The following is a 13,369-nucleotide window of genomic DNA, read 5'->3' as shown; positions in this document are numbered from 1 at the left end:
TGGAGAAGCCGCTACAAAAGGCCAACAGGGACAATCAAATCATCAAGCACATGGCTCGCCATTACAGGACTCGAAACAAGATTTGCAACATAAGGGTCAGGCAAATGAAGACAAGGCTAAAACAAGCACTCAAAGGCAGAAAGGAGGGTGATAGGCATAGGTTTCTTGTTGAAGCTTCCTTAGCTAACCAAGACACTTGATGGTGGTTTTCTCCACAAATTTTGAGCAAGTTTTGATGAATTTTTTCCTTTTGAAGAATTTAGCAATTTTTGACACAGAAATTTTGGCTCTATGCGTAGCGCCACTGGCACTGCGCTTTTCCTAGGGGCATCCAATGAGGAAATTGTCAGAATTTTTGGATTCACAATGATGAGTACATGCAACCTATGCATTTTATAAGCTTTTGGAGCAGAATTGGTCAACAAAAAGGTCAAAAAACACCCAAAAAATGAACTTTTTGCCTTCTTTTTGAGCCACAGAAGCAGCCTCGGAAGAATTAGTTTTTGAGGGGTCAAATGAACTCCAAATGAAAAAAATTCAAGATGTTCTGGAAAGAAGACTTGAAGAGATTTTGAAAAATCTATTTTATGCCCAATTGGGACATAGGGAAGGCCTCCAAAATGGCCCTGGAAAAAGTATCGCGCATAAAGCTTGGGCGTTGCGCATAGGGCAATTTTATCCTGAATTTTCACTTCACTGTGCCATGACTGTAATTTTCAGTTTTCTCTCATGGATGATGTTTTTATTGATGTAAATGGTAACTAGGTGTGTAAATAGGATGGATAATAGTTACTAGAAGGTATATTCATTGGATCAAAAGATATTTTGGGGACAAATGAATCAGTTTCCTCCCTTTTAGAGGCAAGTTGTTAGGTTGCCTAGATTCCAGTTTCTTGTTCAATTTTTGATGGATTAGTTCTTCATCCTAGGGATGCGACCGGTGAGGATGTGAGGAGGTTGAATCAATGTCTATATCTTCTTCTTCTTTCCCATTGTAAAGGGTTGGACTCAGCTGGATGCTTATGCTTTTAGTACACATCATTTTGTATCAGTTTTAGAAGGAGATTAATGAAAAGTTGTAGCCATTTCTTTGGGATCCATGTGGTATGATGTTCAGTTCATTTTTTCTTATGTTTTCATGCATTAAAATGTATTGTTGACTCCATTTCATCATTTCATATTGTTTAAGTGGATGTTTTTAAGTTGATAGGCAAAACCCATAATATTTAATCTCTGTTTTGGGAAAATATTCACAATCTGCGTTTTCTTTAGTTTAGGAAGAATCCATGTTGCTTACATGCTCTTTATAGCTCCTCACCTGTCTTTGAATCACTTCACCCATCAAAACCTAGAGTGTTGAGCCTTGTGCCTACCTTTCCCCATCAAAACCCTACAATTTTGACCTAATTTTCTTTGCCCTAACTGTCTGGCTACTCCTAATGCTGCAAAACCCTTCGAAATCAAATCAAACCTTGTGCTACTATACCTAGCCTAATATCATTTCCTTGATCGAGTCATCTTGGCTAAGATTCTTACGGAGAGAGCCCTCTCCTGGCCTAGTAGTGCTAACTACTTGGCTAAGCATGGTTTGTGGCTACCCTGGCATTGCCTTCCTTCAACTTGAGGTTCAATCTAGGTGATAACATGGCATTTGATTTTTCCCCCACTGTGGGTTACCTTGCCCATAAGGAGGATTCTGGCCTTGAAAGACTTGAAACTATCCAGCCATAGGCCGTTGATAAGAAACATACAAGTTAAAAGGCTGGTGAGCTTGTTGACCTTGGAGATATGGATTTTGCACCTGATGCCTGTTAGGTTCCCATTTTGTCTATTTTTGACTGTATATTTTGCCATGGTATTACCCTCTTCAACCCTTAAGTGAAAGCCTTTGCTAGTGTTTTGGCTTAATCACTCCAAAAGGTACAAAATAACTTTCCTCATTACTACATGTTTAATTATTCAACACGTAATCATGCTATCTTTATAATTATTCCCTGAAGTTGATTAAAGTGTTGACTAATTGTTGAAACTGCCTAACTAGCAGGATCACATTTTGCCGTTGCTGAAACAGCGGAAACAACGCAAACCGTGAAGCTGAAACAACAAAAACAGTATGAACCTCGAAGATGAAACAACACGAACAACACGCGCACTTTGAGGAATAGTTGGGATTTGCGTAACAAATCTGCATCGGCTATGGAGTCTGACCGATTACTATATTGGTCGTAATGATCATGATCCTCATGACTGTAACAATATTTTGTTATTAAGAACGGACTTTCTTATTTTTGGTACAAAAGGGTTGAATTCGAATGTATGAAAATCTGTTGTAATAGATGTCTCCTCTATAAAGAGGAGGCATCTACATTAGAGAAGGGGACAGAAAAGAGGGTAACAAACTGTAACACAAAACTTGTAGTGAAGGGATGAGACTGAATCTCTTTTTGTAATATGGTTTAGTGGCAGATGAATACAATTATGTTCTGAGTATTTTATTTTAATTCCTGTGTTCTGGGGAATCTTGTGAGAAGGACAGGGCCCACCTTCATCACAAGATTCACCCATCTTCCCTCTGTTGTGTGGTGTGTGTGTGATTTCTATTTATATTACAGTTACTGCTTCTAAATGATATTTACTTTTGCTGAAACTCTGTTTTCCTTTTTAACTGATTGATGTTGCATATGAGTGCCTCACCGGTGATTATGATTTATAGAGTGTATGTGTGAACTGGACAACAGAGGCAGGTGCTGAAAGTCCTTACTCTGAGGATAGGGTCCTGATCCTTTGTTGCAGGACAGCCATCACTTCCTTTTGCAGATTTGTTTCCTTTAAGTTATTTGTTCTTACTTCATTTTCTGCAATAGGCTGTAACTACTGTAACTGCTGTAACACAGAGTAGGGATTTCATAAGATAGTAGACTGTTTATACTACAACTTTTAATACCATTAAGATTGAGTACATACAGTACGTAGTCACCTTTGGAATAATCAGACTTTCCCGGGTTGATAATTAATGTGGCACTCGACTATTTTATTATTAAACAATTAAAGTGACCAACATTTTGGCGCCGTTGCCAGGGAAGGCGACTGAAGATTTTAAGGGTATTAACATTTTTCTTTAGAAATGCAGGATGCATGAGAGGACACAAGAAGGTTAACAATTCAAGCGGCAAAGGCAAAGGAGGAGGAAGAAAAACTTTTATTGACGATATTATTTCAAAAGTTGAGACATCCCAGAGGTTACGCTCTCAGAGGCCACAGACCCAACACTCTTCCCAGACAGATTATCAGATAGAGGAAGTAGTGGGGCCAGAGAGGGTTATAGAACCATCAGAATATACTGAGGAATCGGTGGAAGAAGACGAACGACCAGTAGAAGAACCAATAGAGGAAGCTACGGTGGAGGAACCAGTGAAGGACATTGAAATCCCAACAGAAAATTCCGAAGACCGGGCAAGTGCATCAGGAAAACAACCAATGGAGGATAACAATGAAGGACTTTTCGGTTGAGGTCGCAGAATAGAGGGAAGGGGAGAAAATTCTCTCTCCACCTTGGAATTCCCCATTAGAGATCTCTCCAGAGGAGCAACTCTTATGAAGAATATCCCACTTTCAGCATTACCCAAATTCCATGGGTTATCCACAGAAGATCCTGATGAGTTTCTTTTTGAATTTGATATACTGTGTAGAAGCTATGACTATGTTAATTTTGCTCAGAAATTAAAGTTGTTTCCAGCCACATTAAAAGGGAACACATTAAGATGGTTCATGAGCTTGGGAGCTCATGTGATTACAACATGGGACCAGATGAAGGAGAAATTTTTGGCTAAATACCAAGATTATTGTTGAACAAGAGAAAGGAAGGAGGAATTATTCAAGATGACTCAGAAGGAGGACGAAAGTCTGGAGGACTTCGTGGAAAGGCTACAATATAACTTACAGCGATTTGATCATCTTGATATGAGTAAGGATATTCTCAAGTCAATACTGCTAAAAGGGGTATGAGATGATTGTTTAGATATGTTGAATATGCTTGGAAAAGGGGACATATCTAAGGAATCCTATGATGAGATTATCAATCTCTGTAAAAAATGTTCGAGAGGAGAAGCAAGCAGACCAAAGAGAAAAGGCAGTACATACTCAAGAGTCCAGAAATCAGCAAGTGGAGGAGAAACACGGGCCGAAATAGGTAATTTACTTGAAGAATTTAAAACTAAAATGTTAAGCTCTTTTGCTTCACAAATTGATACCTTGCAAGTTAAAAAGAAGCAGGCAGAAGCAGAAGCTGCTCTGGCTATTTTCTGCTCTAAATGCAGGGGAAAACAACCACTAAGGGAATGCCCCCTGGACAAGGTACCAATCTGCACTATCTGTGAAAGGGACCATGAGACTCAACAATGCCCTTCTTTTCCAGGAATAAAAGCAGCACTGCAGCCAACTAAAGAAGAAGCTGAAGCAGTATACCTCCTCACACAGAGAAGACAATGGCAAACCACGAGGACAAGGTACGAATTCTAACATGTCGTTTAATCGTTGGAATAATCATCCTCCTTTTCAAACAAATTACCCATCCTTCAACCAAATGCAGTACCCACACCTTAATCAAATGAATTACCCACCCATGCAGCAACCAAACCATCCTTTTGTTGATCCTACGATGTGGAATCCCTGGGCTCTACAACAAACCTATTATAATCAATGGAACCCGAATTGGACAACTCCACAGATACCATTTCCAAACCAATTACCTCAGTATCAGCAATCTCTCTCCTTACCGTCAAATGCCCCACCTAATAATCAGACAATAAGACCCCAGCTGCCTGTGCAACCTAACCCCAACCCGAATAATAATAAAGCTTTGAAGGTAATTGATGTTCAAAACCAACTGGTTTCCCCTATGCAATGTAATGACATTCATTTATGCTCTGGAATAATATTTGAACCCATTATTGATGACATCACTTCCGATTCTGATAAAGAAGAAATCGGAAAAGAAAAGTCATCTAATGCTGAAACATCCTCTAAAAAGACTACTGAAGCAGCAGAGCCACCATTCCCTGAACGTTTGGCTCTTACCAAAACACTTGAGCCACCTGCTTTTAATCTGTTAGGAGAGCTGCAGAATTTATATGTTAAAATTCCACTCTTACAAGCACTAAGAGATGTACCGATTTATGCTAGAACTGTTAGAGATATTTGTATTAAGAAACCTGGAAGAAAAGCTAAAGACCCCCTCACAGTTCATGTGATGGGTGATCTAGCTGCTCTAATGTCAGAAAAAAATCCCCCTGTGAAATATGGTGACCCTGGTCACCCTACAGTCACAGTTCAGGTTGGTAAAACCTTTGTTTCTAGAGTTCTAGTAGATTTGGGTGCTGCAATAAACATCATGACACTTGAAACAACACAGTTACTGCAGTTAAATTTTTTTTATTAGGGAAACCCCAACCATTCTAGAGCTGGCTGACCGCTCCACAATCAAACTTGAAGGAGTCATTGAAGACCTGATAATTTCAGTCGAATCTTGGAACTACCGAGCTGATTTTGTGGTGTTACAGACCAAAAATAAGTTGGGAGGTCATCCATTGATTTTAGGGAGACCTTGGCTGGCTACAGCAGATGCCTTCATTAGCTGTAGGTCAGGTTCAATGACAATTTCTAATGGATGTGAAACCAAACAGCTTACTCTGTACACTCATGCCACACCTATGATTAACAATGATAATTCTGTGTGGTTATATTATGAGGATGATGAGACTCAACCCATCTTCATTGTCGGACAAGCCCTAACTTTTAAAGATTCAATCAAAGATGAGTTAATTAGTAGCTTTATTTCTGAACCTTCTTCGGTTAACTCTGAAATACATGATCACTTGACTACAATCTTGGAATCTGAATCACAGAAGAATCTTAAAACTGAAGATTTATCTCAGACATCAGCTGACACCCCCTCCAAAAGTATAGCAGTCGAAATCGAGCCTGGCAAAACATTAAATATAAACCCTAACTTAACAGATGCTGAAACACAACAGTTAATGAAGTTACTCCACAAGAATAAACAAGCATTCACATGGGATTACACAGATATGAAGGGAATTTATTCTGAATTATGTACTCACCGAATTTATATTAAAGAAGGATCACGCCCAGTCTGCCAACCCCAACGACGAATGAATCCCAATTTAAGGGAAATTGTGAAAGAAGAACTTCAAAAACTGTTGAATGCAGGATTTATATATCCTATATTTCATAGTGAATGGGTTTCACCATTAATAATAGTACCTAAGAAAAATGGGAAATGGAGAGTGTGTGTGGATTATAAAGCTCTGAATAAGGCTACTTAGAAAGATCATTTTCCCTTACCATTTATTGATCAGGTACTAGATAATTTGGCAGGTAAGAGATTCTTTTCCTTTTTGGATGGATTTAGTGGTTATAATCAGATCAAGATTGCACCCCAAGATCAAGACAAGACCACTTTTACTAGTCCATGGGGGACTTTTGCCTATAAAGTTCTTCCATTTGGACTATGTAATGCCCCAGCAACATTTCAAAGAGCGGTGATAGGAATTTTTTCTGATATGCTTAATGATTCCTTAGAAATATTTATGGATGACTTTACTCCTTATGGTGTGACTTTTGAAGATGCTTTAAAAAACCTTGAAAAATTACTTAAACGGTGTATAGAAGCACATCTTGCCTTAAGTACTGAAAAATTTCATATGATGATGAATCAAGGTATTGTTTTGGGACACTTCATTTCATTCCTAGGAATTCAGGTTGATCCAGCTAAAGTACAAGTAATTCAGACTCTGCCTATCCCGAAAACACAAACTGATGTAAGAAGTTTTTTAGGACATGCTGGATACTATAGAAGATTTATCAAGGGTTTTTCTAAAATAGCTTCTCCTTTGTTTGTGTTACTTATGAAAAATGCTGAATTTAAGTGGACTGATGGTTGTCAAAAAGCATTTAATGAACTTAAACATCAATTGTCTACAACTCCCATTTTAAGAGGACTTGACTGGGCACTCCCCTTTCATATATCCTCTGATGCTTCAGATACTGCAATTGGAGCTGTCTTGGGTCAAGAAGAAAATAGTCTTCCCTATGCTATCTATTTTATTAGTAAAAATATGACCCTTGCTGAACTTAACTATACAGTCACCGAGAAAGAATTCTTAGCAGTTATTTATGCTATTAATAAGTTTCGACATTATATTACTGGTTACACTACTTTTGTGCATACTGATCACTCGGCCATTAAATATTTAATGAACAAATCAGTTACAAATGCTCGAGTTACCAGATGGTTATTATTATTACAAGAATTTGATATCACAATTGTAGATCGACCAGGTAAAGAAAATGTAGTTGCTGATTTTCTTTCTCGGTTAAAAACTGATGAAAATATTCCATTATATGATTCTTTTCCTGATGAATATTTATTTGCAGTATCTGCTCACTCACCTTGGTATGCAGACATTGCCAATTACTTAGTTGCAGGGAAACTACCATCACACCTATCACACAGAGAGAAAAGAAAGATCGTTCAGCAAAGTGCTAGGTACAGCTGGATAAGTGGGTGTCTCTTTCACACAGGACTCGACCAGGAAATTCGAAGATTCATCAGAGAAGATGAAGTTTATGATATATTGAAGGCTTGCCACAATGGACCTTGTGGAGGGCATTTTGCAGATAAAAGAACAGCACACAAAGTTCTCAGAATGGGTTACTATTGGCCCTCACTTTTCAAGGATGCAAAGAAATATGTTAGGGCCTATGATACCTGTCAGAGATTGGGCCAGCCTAATCACAGGGATGAAATGCCACTTAAACCCCAGGTAATACTTGAACCTTTTGAAAGATGGGCACTATATTTTATAGGTCCCATCAATCCTCCATCCAATCAAAGAGTTTATATACTTGTTTGCACAGATTATATGACTAAGGGGGTAGAAGCTAAGGCACTCATCAAAGCTAATGAAGAATCAATGTTAACTTTTCTATTTGAAGAAATCTTTGTTAGGTTTGGTCTGCCTAGAGAACTAGTCACAGATGGAGGAACACTATGGGTTTTTCACCTTATGAACTAGTTTATGGTAAAAATGTTGTTTTTCCTGTGGAATTTGAAATCAAAACCTTAAGGACTGCTTTAGCTGTTAACCTTGATTTGACTGATGCACAGACAACTAGGTTGCAGCAGCTCCAGGAATTGGATGAAAAGAGGTTAGATGCCATCCATCAAACAACCATGATACAAAAGCAAAGAACCAGGTGGCATGACAAAACTATTAAGCACAAGCAGTTCCAAAAAGGTAATTGGGCCTTACTGTATGACTCCCGTTTTGAAAATTTTCAGGGGAAATTAAGAACAAGGTGGCTAGGACCTTATGAAGTAGATGTTGTTTTTCCAAATGGAACAGTCAAACTCCTAACGATTGATGACGGTAGAACACCACTATTAGTGAATGGGTATCAACTCCGTTTTTATCAACGGCCTATCTGTAAAGAGGATTTCAAAGCTACTTGCATGTCAGACATACACTATACCTTTTTGGGGGAACCAACTATCCCTCAATGCACTTAATTTCCTGTTTATGTATTTATTTCTAGATTATATTTCTTAACTAATAATCCCTGTCAAGGGTTGCCATATTACAATTAATTATTTTGCAGATCTTAGCTTTGGATGGTGGCTGAAAAAGAAAGATTCCAATATAGGAAGAATTAATCTGCAGATTGGAAAAGCATCGCCATGTCATTCCAGATCATAATCCATTTTCCCATTGCTGATACACCATTTCCCGTTACTGATACACCATTTCCCACTGCTGATACATCATTTCCCGTTGCTGATACACCATTTCCCGTCGCTGATACACCATTTCCCGCTGCTCATACACCATTTCCCGCTGCTCATACACCATTTACCGTTGCAGATACACCATTTCCCATTGCCGATACACTATTTTCTATTGCTGAAACACTACTTTCTAGTGTCGAAACACCAAATCCCACTGCTTAAACACCAATCTTTTCTATTTTACTAAATATCCCCATTTTTTACTCCCGAGAATGAACTATTATTTCAAAAAGAAATATATCATTCTTTATTCAAAGGAATCAACCATTTATCCTGTTAATAATACCCCTTCACTACTGCCTCTCGTGAATAATAAAAACCTCGTGGATAAAAACCCTCACACCTTACAAACCCTTTTTTTATGATCATTGACCTATTAAGGACGACATAACACTTTTCAGCGCAACAACCAAAGGTAATTGTAAAGGTATGCATGTTATGTGTGAATATTAAAGTGTAGTTAATGAGGAGATAGTTGACATGACTACTAAAAGCGTCGTATTGCCAACCATATCATTCAGCCACAATTGGGGGGGATTACCAAAATATCATAATCATTACAGGACACGCCCATCACCGCCATCCCTATTCCTCCCGGTTGTGTCTAATCCACCCCATTTATGCCTTACCACGTCATAATTTCATTTTGCAGCGTTCTGCTCTGTTTCGACTTCGACAACTCAGCTCTGCACTTTGTATTCTGCCTAAAACAATAACCATGGGTGGAGATGCTGTTAGACATGAACTGGGCTCGACGACATTACTGGAACTTTACCTAGATGCATACCAAATCTTCCTACAGGCGGGATGGGTGGACTATTTTAGAAGACTTTCGGAATTTGATTTGCAGCAAGTTGTCGAATTTGCAAGCAACTTGAGGGAGGGGTATTCTATTGTCCAAGGGGTGAGAATCCCAGTAACAAAAGAAGACATAGCACAAGTTTCAGGGCTTCCAACCAATGACATTTGCTGGCTCAGCAGGAAGCATCTTATCCTCAATGCACAGCAAGATTTCCTGCTACCTGGGGAGCAGGTGGAAGCCAAAGGCAGGGGTGTTGCGCTTCGGTCATTACCACCGCCTTGGCCAAAAGTTGCAGAATTCGTCAAGCACTACTTCACTTGCGAGGGACACTACCAGGTAGTCTACCAACATGAATTTGTCTTATTAAATCATTTGCGGCATGGTCGTCTAGTAAATATGCCTTATTATCTCCTTGGATCCCTGAAAAATATGGCACATTACACTGTGAACGCTAGGCACCAACTCCTCTGTCTCACGCACCATCGTTTGGTCCAACTTCTGATAAATAGAGGCTTCACCCTGCATAATCCACCTCTCCTCATTAACCCTCCCCAGCAAGCTGAGGACAATCCTCAGCAAAATGAAAAAAATTCCCAGCAAGATGTTGAAACTCAGCAACCAGCAGTAGGAACACCCCAATTAAGCACTGAAAATCCGCTGCAGTCCTCACCCCATGATGAAGCTGAACTGTCCACTCCCATAGTTCACATCCCTACCAATGATTCAGACGAGGATACCCTCATCACTTTCCTAAAAAGAAAAAAGCAATAGAAAATTGCAACCCCGTCAAAAAGAAGAACCAGGGCCTTAGTAAAGGCAGCTACTACTTCTGATGATTCCCTGAGTAAAAGTCCTCGCTAGAGGAAAACTACTGTCTCTCCTGGTTCCCTACCTCGGCAACGAACAAGGTTGTTTGCAGCAACCGAGGCCGTTCCTCCTATCATTTTAAATCCCCGTATTCCACATAGCCCTAAACCTTCACCTTCTTCACCCTCAGATGCCGAAATTCAAAGTGTTCACGATTTTGTAACATCATTTTTCTCAATAGAGGCAGCTGCTCCACAAGAACCAGCTACCGAAAAATTCAAACCAAACATCCAAGCTGATATAGGACATGTGGCTGTTACACAAGAACCAGACACTGACCCAATAGGTGCCACACAAGAATCACCTGTTGGGGAGAAAAAAGAGGACGACCTGCATGTGGCTGTTACACAAGAACCAGCCACTGACCCAATAGGTGCCACACAAGAACCACCTGTTGGGGAGCAAAAAGAAGATGACCTGCATGTGGTTGTTACACAAGAACCAGCCACTGACCCAATATGTGCCACACAAGAACCACCTGTTGGGGAGCAAAAACAAGACGACCTGCATGTGGCTGTTACACAAAAACCAGCCATTGCCCCAATAGGTGCCACACAAGAACCACCTATTGGGGAGCAAGAAGAAGATGCCCTAGGTGAAACTGATACACAAACAGAACCAATAGGTGAAACAAAAGAACCACCTATTGGGGACGTACATGATGAAGATAATGTTGAACAACAATTTTCTTTTCCTTTGGAATCTGTAACTGTAGAAGCCCCAGTCACTCTAGCCTCCCTACAAGAAGAAAATGAGTTCTTAAAATCAGAAATTAAGGCCTATCAGAAAGAATTAGCAATGGCTAGGGAAGCCTATAAAGAAGAACTCAATCTGTACATGTTAGCTCAACTAGCATCTCAAGCTGAAAAGAGTGTAGAGAAAGAGCAATACAGTGAATACATGTGTAGTGAATGTGGGGATATTTATACTCAAGCAGGATATAAAATAATTGCAGTCCCATTGACTGGAGCCAACCCTGTTATATTCAAAAAGGAACACCCTGCTGTTACACAAGAACCAGCAGGGTCTTCAAGGATTTCAGAAGAAGAAATGGAACCACCCCGGCCTACCCAAGTTATTGATGAGCAGAAATCAGAGGAAGAAATGGAACCACCCCGGCCTACCCAAGTTATTGATGAGCAGAAATCAGAGGAAGAAGTAGAACCACCCCGACCTACCCAAGTTATTGATGAGCAGGAACCAGAATCAAAATCTTTTACAACTGTGCATATACAAACTGAACCTCCCTGTGTTAGCGATGCTCATGCACAGACTTCTACTTTTCAAGAATTAAGCAACACATGGAGAGCAGAATACGAGCTTTCCCAAGGAAAGGCATTTCAACAGCAGAAGTCATTATGGTTTAACTATGCCTATAGGAATTGGGAAGCAATGGAACAGCCTCGTGCACATCACAAAGGAAATAAGCAATTAAAAGCCAGACTGTCCCTTATCCTCGATTTGGTCCAGTGCTTACAGGCTACAAGAAAGCCTTCTTTTAATTACTCTGTATTCTTGAGAGAATGCTTAGCATTCCTCCAATTGAAAGCAATAAAGGATGGCAAACCACACCAGGTCTCTACACCACATCAATTCATTGAAACTTTTGCAGAAGCACCAAACAATGATCAAAATTTGCTGTGCGAACTCTATCTTCACAACGTGGCTATGCCTGAAGACAGAAAGATTAATTTACTTCCTATTTGTGGTGATATTCAAATAAGAGCTTTTATTTACTTTTTGGCAAACCAACTCACTTGGCAGAATGCTTTCATGTCTGCACAACACAATGAGGAGAACTGTCTTCTCTGGATCTGTCTGGAACCACAGAATGCAGCTATCTTCCTTATGGAAAATCAACGAAATCTAAGAGAACCAGGGATGACCGATCACATTAGGAATCTGCAAGTAGCAGTCTTGGAAGACTGCCAGCATTATGTCAAAGCTAAAGGACCTCTGGCCATAAAAGCAAATGAATTTTTCTAGGAACAGTGTCCCAAAGAAAGAAGGGAATATCATCCCTACAATCCCCTCAATCTGCAGGCAGCAATCTCAAGGATACCTGCTTATGTAAAATGCATGAGACAATGTGCTGAATGGTGGATTGGTTACCGTTTTCATTTCCCTCTCTTATGGCTTCCTGGAGAAGAATACAAGGCTCAATTTACATTGACTAAAAAGGAAGAATTGGCAGCATGGAAAAGAATTCAGAATGCCCAAGGGTTCAGAGACATGGTTGACAGCACTTTCTACACTTACTATATAAGCAATCTACACTGTTCAGCCCAGTATTCTGATTCCAATTCAGATTAGGCGTTGCATGTGGACATGCAACATTTTCAGTTGGGGGGGATGTTAGGTTCCCATTTTGTCTATTTTTGACTATATATTTTGCCATGGTATTACCCTCTTCAACCCTTAAGTGAAAGCCTTTGCTAGTGTTTTGGCTTAATCACTCCAAAAGGTACAGAATAACTTTCCTCATTACTACATGTTTAATTATTCAACACGTAATCATGATATCTTTATAATTATTCCCTGAAGTTGATTAAAGTGTTGACTAATTGCTGAAACTACCTAACTGGCAGGATCACATTTTGTCGTTGCTGAAACAGCGGAAACAGTGCAAATCGTGAAGCTGAAACAGCAAAAACAGCATGAACCTCGAAGCTGAAACAACACGAATAGCACGCGCACTTTGAGGAACACTTGGGATTTGCGTAATAAATCTACATCGGCTAAGGAGTCTGACCGATTACTATATTGGTCATAATGATCATGATCCTCATGACTGTAAGAATATTTTGTTATTAAGAACTAACTTTCTTATTTTT

This window comes from Pinus tabuliformis, chromosome 2_2 (assembly GCF_031772625.1).
Source record: "Pinus tabuliformis cultivar Carrire ecotype Pingquan chromosome 2_2, CPIR1, whole genome shotgun sequence".
NCBI classification, from domain to species: Eukaryota; Viridiplantae; Streptophyta; class Pinopsida; order Pinales; family Pinaceae; genus Pinus; species Pinus tabuliformis.
This window is presented reverse-complemented; position numbering follows the sequence as displayed.